Below are 11835 nucleotides of genomic sequence, written 5' to 3'. Positions count from 1 at the left end.
ATGTCATTACGAAATGATGTCCTCAAAACCAGTGAAATTTTTAGGCACTTAATTTTATGGATGATTTGGGGACACAGTTATGGAAGAAATGAAGATGATTTAAAACTGAAGGGTTAAATAAATTTCGATAAGTAGATTTCAGGGAAGCAAAATTTCGGAGCTGGAGGACCCAGCAAGGAAGCACTCCGCGCAGGCGCAGTTGCCGACCTGACTGCCAGTCTTCCGCCTCCGCGACCGGCCTCACCGAGCTCCTGACTCCCACGTGTGCCCCGTGTCCAGAGACCGCGCGGTTCCTAGCCTGGGGAGTTTGAACAGCGCCCCCACACTTCCCGTGACTATATACGGTCTTCGTGAGCCCCAGGCACGCTTTTGCATTCCTTGGCCCCTCAATCCATAAAAGAAAAAAACCCATCTCTTTCAGGTCGGCATTGGTTTTAAGACCTTATATTTATATTAAATATTTTCTTTGACCAAGGACTTCATTTTTCCCTTTTGATTTTAAAAGAAACTAAAAGAATTTTGTGAGGCCGTGAACTTATTGTGAGGCCCCAGGCATTTTGCCTAGTGGAATAGTCAGCCCTGCTCGTTGTGCTGCTGATTCCTCTTGGCTCCGGGCAGTTGGTGCTCCATCTCCAGAGGTGGTGGGTTCTAAAGCTTCCCAAATAAGATTTTCCTTCCTCCGCCGCAGCCTCCACAGTTTTTGCGCTGAGAGATGCGGCAAAGGATTCAACAACTGCCCGGCTATAAGGTTTTATGCTGCCTTCGAAGGACTCCATGGTTTTTGTAAATAAGCAAACCTCCCACAGATGGAAATTGTTCCTTCTCAGGTCATTCTGCTAACATTAGAACAGTAAACACAATAGTTTCTTTCATTGGAGTGAGTTGCGCAGATAAAAGAAACCTGAGTTTCCAACTGCGAACATGTGAAGCAACGTGAAGACGCCACGAGACTCACCGAGATGGAATCTGGCACAGAAGGGCCAGGGCCACGGAGCGGGGACATTTCCCGGCTGCCTGGAGTTCTTGCGGCTGCTGGCTGCCCGGGTGCTGCGTCTCCCGGATAGTCCACCGCGCGCGGGCAAGTTGGACAACCCTCCACGCCCCCACTCGGCCGCCCCCGCGCGCACGGAGAAAACCCCCACCGCCCACCCCGTGCACTGCAAACCAGGCGCCCCAGGGTCCCCGCGCGGGGACCGGCACCGGCCACTCCCGCTCCTGCGCCTCGTCCTTCCCCAACAGCCAACCAGAAACGTAAGTGAAAAATCAGAATTAGAGCATTTTTTGTACACTTTTATTAAGAAAGCTAAAAGAAAATCTCCCAACGTCTGTGAAGTCCAAATTCTTACACTGAGTAATTAGAACAGATTACTAAACGGGGCGGTTACTGTAGCCTCGTTGTCCCAGGAGATTGCTCGCAGGGGAAGTCTCAGGGGCCCTGGGCGCTTCAGACGGGCGGCGGAGCCGCCGCCCCGGGGATCCGGGCCACAGCGCGTGGGACCCAATCCATGGAGCCTTTGAAAGCCGAGGGGTGGCTCGTCTGGCAGGAGGAGGACGCCGCTCTCAAGCGTCTTCACCGCGAACGGCGGTCCCGGCGACGCCGGCGCAAGGAGGCTCTGCCGCGGGGCGCCTCTGGTTGCTTGCGGGCCTCGGGGCATTGAGGCCGCGGCTGGCGGCCCTGAGCCCCGCCTCCACGTGCTCCGCTTCTGGGTCCGTGTCGCCAGCAGTACTGGTGCAGCAGCCCGCAGGGGCGACGAAGCAGCTCTTGGTTGAAGTCCTGGTCGTCCCTAGAGAGCTGGCCAAGCTTTGGATACAAAGGGATCGGCCAGGGCCCAGAGCTCAATGAGTGCAAAGTCAGCGGCGTGCTGGGTCCCTGCTCCCGCTGGGCCAAATCCCAGGCCTGGCGCACGCAGAGCGGATGGATGTGCCCCATGGATAGCTGTGCCCCATTGCTTCAGCGGCCCACGGGAGGGAAAGTGTGCACAGACTCCTTTCTTGCAAATTTATACTCTCCTGGGCGCAGGGCATAGGCCCACAGGATGTTAGGATGGGTGGGGACGTTTTCTAAGGTGTAAATTGCCTCAGAAGTCGGAGCCCGATGAAATTAAGGACAAAGTCAATCATCTTGGATGGAGTTATCTGAAGTTGAATTGATTTTGTTGACTGACAATATTAAAGAGTGTTTGTTTTAAAAGAAAATTTGGGTAGAGGGGCTTGGTCAAAACAAGCTATTTACAAGGTTACTCTTATTTACGAAAATCCTAGGGGCGACTGTGTGGCTCCGTCGTTAAGTGTCCGTCTTTGGCTTTGGTCATGATCTCAGGGTTAGTTAGCTCAAGCCCCAACTTGAGCTCTGTGCTGGTAGCTCAGAGCCTGGAGCCTGCTTCAGATTCTGTCTCTCTGCCCCTCTCCTGCTTGTGCGCTCTCTCTCTCTCTCTCAAAAATAAACATTTTTTAATAACAAAAAAAATATTTTTTTTTTTTTTTAAAAATCCCACGTGCCTGACAAGTTTTGGTAACTTTCCATCCATTGATTCTCATGGACATGCCAGCAGATTTTACCCAGATGGCCAGAGTGAGAAGTGGCTGGCTATCTCCGCATGAAATCACACTGCTGGTTAGTGACAGAAGTCAGATTCACACCCTCATCTTATATTTGTCTGTTTCCAAGTTAAAATAGCTTCAGAATTTCAGCCAATATGTATGATGGGGAGGGGGTCAAGATCTAAGGATCCAGATACTGTTTCTGTTCAACGTCGGTCCATCATTTCTCTATATGGGACACTCAGCTAGGACCTAGCCTCTCTTATCGACATATTTTCATCTGTTGGTTGGAGATAAAACTCAACATTTTACAAGGTAGCCTTTATGATTAAATTGGATACAAAGGCTATGTAATTAAATATCCCTGGCAGAAAATAAATTGTTCTGTTACAATTACTATTTTCATTGTCATCATTGGTGATATGAGATAAATATTTTTATCTAAATATTATTTACTGAGATAAATATAACATCAATAAATAAAATATAAAATGTCTTTTTGTATGTGATTACTCTTGGTGGATTGCTTTTTCCTTCCTGCATCATATCTATCGTGAAATTGAATCCTATTACATCCTTCCTCAAATATTTCAGACTTCGTACATCCATTTGGTAAATTTGTCAGTGCATCCTAACCTACATTTCCTTGATCAGATGTTTATCTTCAATGTAACAAAGTCAGTTTAATTCCAAGAACATAACAAGCATGTTTTGAGCACCCGCCATGAGCAGGGTGCTGTGGTTGGTGCTGCACATGCAGAGTAGAAGAACAGGTTCCTGCTTTTGCATAACTCACATTTCAGGGGGAGAACAGAGTCACAGTCAAGAAACCATGGAGACACAGACAACTCTTACTCCCTGTGGTGGTTCATTTGGTGCCAGGAAAGAAAACTTCTAATGTTTGAGATGACTCCCACCAAAGACCGTCTTTTTCATGAGCTGAGGAAAAAAGACAATGGTAGAGGTAAAATGAGAAATAAACAGGAAAAAAGAGGATAGGCAGTCAAAGCTGAGAGAGAGAGGGAGACGGAGAGGGTTGGGGGTAGAAATAAGGACATAGTAAGGATGAAAACATGGACAAGAGAAGAAGCAGAGGGTTGGAAGCTCTGGTCAAGGCAGCTAGTATCACTAAGTCGAAGGAATTCATTGGAATAACATGGTATCTTTGCAGCTAACTCAGGGCATGGGACACAGGTACTCGGGACAGAACGCTCTGTTGGGCTGAGTCCAAGAATGGGACAAACATGGTTCAACATCCCTGTTCCCTTTGAAGGCTCAGCCTGCAGCTCACTGGGTTTGGTGGTGTAGAACCTTCCCAGAGAATTGTTTGAACCACAGTGACAGCTGCTTCCCACCAGTGAGGTTAGGGGGAGAAAGTCCGCATTGTCGATGCATCAGAAAGAAGCCTCTACAGTGAGAACCAGCAATGTGGCCAGACTGCAGATGATTAGCCCCCTTCTCAACAAAGTGGGGAATCGCCGGGATTCAGGCAAGATCTACTCATTATATTCCATTGAGATGTCTTAAAATCTCTTTTCATCTATGAGATCCCCATCTCTTTCATTTTTTTCCCTTTTATTTTGTGAAGAGAAGCATATGTTAAGTATAGCATCTCCTCTGTTTTTTAAAGTTTCATTCATAAACAACCTTTCTGAGCATCAAAGCTAGGAATGTTCCACTGACCCTGTGTGTTGGCATGGAGCAAGTTCATCCTTCAATATTGGGCATTGAAGCAGCAAGGTTTGCCTAGGTAGCTATTTTCTCAAGACAAGAATTAAGTGATTTCAAGAAGACAAGGCAGATGGGGCACCCGGGTGGCTCGATGGGTTAAGCGTTCGACTTTGGCTTAGGTCATGATCTCACGGTTTGTGAGTTCGAGCCCCACATAGGGCTCTGTGCTGACAGCTCAGAGCCTGGAGCCTGCTTCGGATTCTGTGTCTCATTCTCTCTCTGCCCCTCCCCCACTTGTGCTCTGTCTCTGTCTCTCAAAAATAAATAAATGTAAAATTAAAAAAGGGAAAAAGAAAAAAGAGAAGGTGGAACGGGCACCCTAATGTCCATAGCAGCATTATCAAAAATAGCCAAACTATGGAGAGAGTCCAAATGTCCATATATACAGTATTCCATAAGGGAATATTACTCAGCCATCAAAAGGAATGAAATCTTGCCATTTGCAATGATGTGGATACAACTAGAAAGTATTAACGCTAAGTGAAATAAGTCAGAGAAACACAAATACCATATGATATCACTTATATGTGGAATTTAAGAAACAAAACAAAGGGACAAGGAGGAAAAAGAGAGGAAAGCAAACAATAAGAGTCTCAACTATAGAGAACAAACTGAGGGTGGATGGAGAGAGGTGGGCGGGGATTGGGCTAAATGGATGATAGGATTAAGGAAGGCATTTGTTGTGTTGAGCCCTGGGTGTTATATATAAGTAGTGAATCACTAAATTCTACTCCTGTAAACCAATATTACACTGTATGTTAACTAACTGGAACGTAATTAAAACTTGAAAAAGAAGACAGAAAGAATATTTTATAGACTTCACAATCATTGAAATTGATATGAAAAAATGTAGATGGATTTTAGAATAAAACAACTCCATTTCTTATCCACCTATACCAAAAATAAGTTTTGGTCTATTGTTAAGGAAAAAGGTAGCATGAAAGAATATAGATTCGTGAGAATGGTTAACAAGAACATGTATAGGCAGGGATTGGACTTCCTCAGTGAGAAAATCAAGGACAGTCTCTGCGTGGGGCAAGAGGGTTCCTTTTTCTAGGGTTTGGGGTTCTGGTCTTAGAATGAGGAGGCCTTGCCTACTGATTGCTGTCTTATTGCTAATCTTTTTGCTTTTGAGAAAGAAGTCAGGTAAAATGCAAGCTCCTTAATGGGGAAAACCACAGTAGAGTCTCTCACACCTAGTGCAGAAATTGGTGACAGCTGTGGGCCCACCTTACTTAATGAAGGGGCGGATGTGATTTGGAGCTTACAGGATATCCGGTTAGCACTAGTTATTGCATAGAAGTGTCTGATTCTAATTTGAACCCTTATTTTCCCCTATCAGTAGACTACTTCTAAAGGGGCTCATTTTTTTCTTGAGGGCCATAGGGTACTCTCAGCAATGAGATTTAAAATTTAGTTTAATTTTCTCCATTTTATATGATAATTTCCTGCAATCCTGTCAAAATTGATACAGCTGTTTGTCTTCAACCTTGTGTAACAATCCTCGGTGAATTGAAGGGATTAAAGAAGGGGCAGTAGAGGAAATGCATCCTGAAACAGAATAACCCTTTTGTTGCTATCAGTGCACAGACAGTAGTATGCTCTTAGGGTGACTGTGTCCTGGCACACAGCGGGTGAGCAGCAGTGATGTGAGGGTTTCTTACAGAGAGGCTGGGAATGTTGGGGTGGGCCACAGTGAGGACAGTGATGTGATGGCTCTGAGGACAATATAGGAAGACATGAGAAAAACTCATGTTTGCACATAAACTTGACGTAGGTAACAATAAACGGGAAGGAAATTGACCCTTGGAGTCCATGTTATGATTAAATTCTAAGTCCCAGTTTCAAAACCAGGATAGGGACTTACAGGCTCAGCTTGGGAAAAGATGCCAAGACTTAGGCCAACACCCAGTACCCAATTAACACAAGGGTTAAGCATAAACTTGTCTACTCCTGCAGACATATGGATGGGGAAGAGGGGAGCAGTGGTCTAAGTACGGGAGGGGTTGGATGGTGAATCCCACAGTAACGCACCAGAGGCTACTTCTTCCACTATTAAGCATGACGACCGTGAGAATATTACTATTTTTGGCAAAGCTGACTTTTTCACACAATTTTTGTTCTAGCAACTCATGCCGGAGTATAGTATATAAATTGGATTGCCACGCTGCATCAAATAGAAGACAGTGTCTTGCAATAAAGACAGAAAGGTGTCCCAAACAGTAATACCTGACAAGTCAAATTATTGATGTGTGTGTGTGATATGATTTTTTGGAGGGGAATGATTTTTACATATTTGCATTTGTACTGGTGTGTTTGATTTTGTATAAAACTATAAATGCACTCCAAGGTATCGATACTGGTTATCTATCATTTAGGAGGTTGGGAGAAGGAGGGGGGAAGTTCTGTTTTCACTTGACACCTTACTGTTCTATTCATGTAAAAATATATTTAGATTTTAACAGTAAAAGTATTTAGAAATTATTAAGAGACAAATAAAAGGATTCTAATGCCCATTTACTTTGCCTTTAAATTATAATAGCTAATATTTACTAAGAAGTTACTATATGAGAGGCATTATATTAAGAGGTTTTATGATCCTATTTCATTAGGTGCTGGTATTAAGTGCATTTTACAGGTAAAAAATGTAGAGGTGCAAAATTTAAGTAATATTTCAGCATGAGGAACTGCCAAGCAAATGTTTGGCTGAGTAATGTGCATTCCCATTGGGAAATCCCCCCTTTGTGTGCTGTAATCACCCAGGCACTGTCTACTCTCTACAACGCAGGTGTTCACACATTCTTGACGTCTGGAGACACACGTTCAAAGTCACATGGCTAATGAGTGCCTATGCAATCTATTTAACTTCCCTTTTTTTCAATAAGGAAGGATTAAAATGATGCACATTTCTTTTTTTAATTTATGTTTTAGTTAGTTCATATATAGTGCAATTTTGGTTTCAGAAGTAGAATTCAGTGATTCGTCACTTACCTACAACACCATGTTACAACATACAACATCACAAGAAGTGCCCTTCTTGGGGCATCTGGGGGGCTCAGTCAGTTAAGCACCCAACTTTGGCTCAGGGCATGATCTCACAGTTCATAATTTCGAGACCCTAGCTGCTCTCTGTGCTGACAGCTCAGAGCCTGGAGCCTACTTGGGATTCTGTGTTTCCTCTCTCACTGCCCCTCCCCTGCCCACACTGTGTGTGTATCTCTCTCTCCCTCTCTCTCTCTCAAAAATAAACATTAAAAAATCTTTTTTAAAAATAAGTGCCCTTCTCAATACCCATCACCGTAAATGATGCACATTTCTTATAAGATATCAGGAAAATAATGGGAACTTTTACAACCAGAAATGGAAAGTATCCCTGTAAATGGACTCTAGGTGTCTAGATAAAGGGTCCTGAGAGCAGGAGCAGCCTCAACTGGCAAGTTATCATCTACTTCAGCAGTGATCCCCAAAAGCAGGCTTCAGCTTTCTGTGTCAGATAGCAGGGATATATCTATCCAGGTGTGAACTGTGAGTGGATGCTTGTGTTGTAGAGAGAAAAAGGTGCCTGGGTGGCTATCACTCATAAGAGTGGGGTTTCCCAGTGGGAAGCTCCATTACCCAGGCGAAGACCTAATGAGCAGCCCACAAGTTCACATGCCTCTCCCTCCAAACTGCACCAAACAGGGCACCGGTTCTTCTTAACTCTCCTAGGCAGAAACTGCTAAGACAGAGGATAATTTATTAGGGGATCTGGAATTTACACCATCTAAATTTACAATGTTACTTTTAAATCAAAATTCTGTGGGTCTCTAGTGCCAGGAAAGCCTTCTTGAATAGCCACTTATAACACTTTTTTTTAATACTCTCTTTATTTTATATTCTACCTGGGAAGTATAGTGTCACAATACCTAAAAACTACAAAGCTCAGCAGATGTGTGTGGGGGGGGGGGGGGGGGGGGGGGGGTCATATAATCTGACCAAATGAAGAAAAAAAAATGTGAACACACTTTCCAACACTATCAGATCTCTCTTATCAATCCCTTGGTTATATTTCTGATCAATTTCATAATTTATTAGGTCAATATCATATATTTGAGCAGTGTTATTATCAGTAATTAAATCTTTCAATCAAAATGAACTCAAAAATTTGATCCTTCTTTTAAATTATCTATCAAGTATGACTATGCTAGTAGGTCCTCTTGGATAGAGGACTCTGAGATTGTTATGGTCCATATAGATCCTATTTGGGCCACAGAAAGTCACCATTTGCCTGCCCTCTGTCCCTGACTTTATTAATCTTGTTCTAGACTCAGAGTCCTTAAATTTGATGTTCTCTCTTGATAACTGCTTCCTCAGATTTTGTGTCGCGTTTTCATCACATTATTCTGATTTAACTTGAAAAGACACTCCCATATCTCTAATAATTCTGACTTTCCAAGGTAACATGGCACTCTCCCTGTTACCTTCTTTTCAATGGATTTGTAGAACATTCTTGATAGCACTTATTATACTAAAATAGTCTAATGCATTTATTTGCTGGCATGCTTACTATCTGTTCCTTCGAACAGAGGAAAAGTAGACGTCACTGAAAAAAAGAGAAAAATACCTTTCCTGGAAGGTTTTTTTTTTTTTTTTTTCCATTTTGCTTCTCTGAAAACACTAGTAAGCTTGCTATGGCCACCTAAATGCTAGCACGACCCAATCAGCAGACTCAACCAAAACCGCACTCAACGCAGTTCTGATTAATGTCATTCAGGAAGAGCATGTTTATATATTTCCTCTCACCAAGCCAGGCTTCCTGAAACAATCTGCACTGAAGGTTAACACCAACATCTGTTTTCAGCACCTTGTTTTCTAATGACTAAATGTCCTAGGCTAGAAGACTGCTGCCTCCTTCTCATCTCTCTTGGCCTCTTGGCCCTGACATATTGTTTTACCATCTACAAGACAGGAGATTCATCTGTCGTCGTGCTGCAAGGGTTTGGCTGTCTGCCTGCAGGAGGCAGGAGCCCTGCCTACTGCCTGCCCTGCACACCATAGAAGCCCGGGTCTGGGCCACCTCCAGCAGCTGAGAGGAGGCTCGGGGGAATGGCACACCTCCTGCAATGAGAACTGCCGGGACAGGGGGAAAATGATGGGGACTCAGAGATTTTGTGCAGTGAGAAGCTGGAAAGCTACCAGACTGGCCTGCCTTAGAGCTGATACTTGGGTTCCTCTGGTCCAGCATTAGCCTCATGGAGCCTAATACTGGAGGTCAGGGGCTGAATTAGACACCAGGGCAGGTGGTTGTGGAGAGAACTGCAAGAGGGTATCCACATAGGGAAGAGTCCCCAGACTTTGCCCTTCTCTAAGCCTACCTGGGTGGCTGAGCCTCAGTGCTTCCCTCCCCACCTGGGTTAGAATAATACCCACTTAGCCCCATTGCTAGTCACTGCCTTCCCAGGATTCAGAGGCCCGGAGCCTATTTAGCCTCTAGGATGGCTTTTCAAAATCATGCCTTCCATTTTATTTCTAAGGGCTGCATAGTTTGGGATTGTACAGATGTACGATGATTTTTTTTTCTAATCTTTTACTGCAAAGCACCCTTGTTTTTATTTTTTTAATTTAAATTTTAGTTAGCATACAGTGCAATATTGGTTTCATGAGTAGACTTCAGTGATTCTTCACTTACATACAACACTCTGTGCTTATCATAACAAGTGCCCTCTTTAATGCCCATCGCCCATCTAGCGCATCCCATCTCCCTCTGTCAACCCTCAGTTTGTTCTCTATGGTTAAGAGTCTTTGTGGTTTGTTTTCCTCTCTTCTCTTTTTTCCCCCTTCCCATATGTTCATCTGTTTTGTTCCTTAAATTCCACATATGAGTGAAATCATATGGTATTTGTCTTTCTCTGGTTGACTTATTTTGCTTAGCATAACATTCTAGCTCCATCCATGTCATTGCAAATGGCAAGATTTCATTCTTTTTGATGGCTGAGTAATATTCCATTGTGTGTATATATACCATATCTTCATTTGGGCTCGTTCCATAGTTTGGCTATTGTTGATAGTGCTTCTGTAAACATTGGGGTGCATTTACCCCTTCAAATCTCTATTTTTATGTCCTTTGGGTAACTCTAGTAGTGCAATTATTGGATCATAGGGTAGTCTAATTTTACTTTTTCAAGGAACTTCCGTACTGTTCTCCAGAGTGGCTACACCAGTTTGCATTCCCTCCAACAGTGCAAAAGGGTTCCCCTTCTTCTGAATCCTCGCCAACACCTGTTGTTTCCTGTATTGTTAATTTTAGCCATTCTGACAGGTGTGAGTTGGTATCTCATTATGGTTTTGATTTGTATTTCCCTGATGATGACTGATGTTGAGCACCTTTTCATGTGTCTGTTAGCCATCCAGATGTCTTCTTTGGAAAAGTGTCTATTCATGTCTTCTGCCCATTTCTTCATTGGATTCTTTGTTTTTCAGGTGTTGAGTTTGGTAAGTTCTTTATAGATTTTGGATACTAACCCTTCATCTGATATGTCATTTGCAAATATCTTTTCCCATTCCATCGGTTGCCTTTTAGTTGTGTTGGTTGTTTCCTTCACTGTGTAGAAACTTTATATCTTGATGAGGTCCCAATGGTTCATCTTTGCTTTTATTTCCCTTGCCTCCAGAGACATGTCTAGTAAGAAGTTGCTGCAGCCGAGGTCAAAGACATTGCTGCCTGTGTTCTCCTCTAGGACTCTGATGATTTCCTGTCTCATATTTAGGTCGTTCATCCATTTGGAATTTATTTTTGTGTATGGTGTAAGAAAGTGGTTCAGTTTCATTCTTCTGCTTGTAGCTGTCCAATTTTCCCAACACCATTTGTTGAAGAAACTGTCTTTTTCTATTGGGTCCTCTTTCCTGCTTTGTCAAAGAATAGTTGACCATATAGTTGTTGGTCCAGTTCTGGGTTTTCTATTCTATTCCATTGATCTCTGTGTCTGTTTTTGTGCCAGAACCATATTGTCTTGATGACTACAGCTTTGTAATATAGTTTGAATTCTGGACTCAGGATGCCTTCAGTTGGTTTTTTCTTTTTCAGAATTGCTTTGGCTATTCAGGGTCTTTTGTGGTTTCATACAAATTTTAGAATTGTTTCTTCTAGCTCTGCAAAAAATGCTGGTGTTATTTTGATAGGGATTACATTAAATGTGTAGATTGCTTTGGGTAGTATCGACATTTTAACAATGTTTATTCTTCCAATCCATGGGCATGGGATGCTTTTCCATTTCTTTGTATCCACTTCAATTTCTTTCATACATGCTCTGTAGTTTTCAGAGTACAGATCTTTTACCTCTTTGGTTAGGTTTATTCTTATGTATCTAATTGTTTTTCATGCAATTGCAAATGGGATCAATTTTTTAATTTCTTTTTCTGCTTGCTTCATTATTGGTGTATAGAAATGCAAAAGATTTCTCCACACTGATATTATATCCTGTGACTTTGCTGAATTCATGTATTAGTTCTAGCAATTTTTTGGTGGAGTCTTTCACGTTTTCTGCATAGAGTATCAGGTTGTGTGAAAATAGTGAAAGCTTGGCT

The sequence above is a fragment of the Panthera uncia genome (assembly GCF_023721935.1).
Source record: "Panthera uncia isolate 11264 chromosome A1 unlocalized genomic scaffold, Puncia_PCG_1.0 HiC_scaffold_17, whole genome shotgun sequence".
In the NCBI taxonomy this organism is placed as follows: domain Eukaryota; kingdom Metazoa; phylum Chordata; class Mammalia; order Carnivora; family Felidae; genus Panthera; species Panthera uncia.
Note: the sequence above shows the minus strand (reverse complement) of the source record.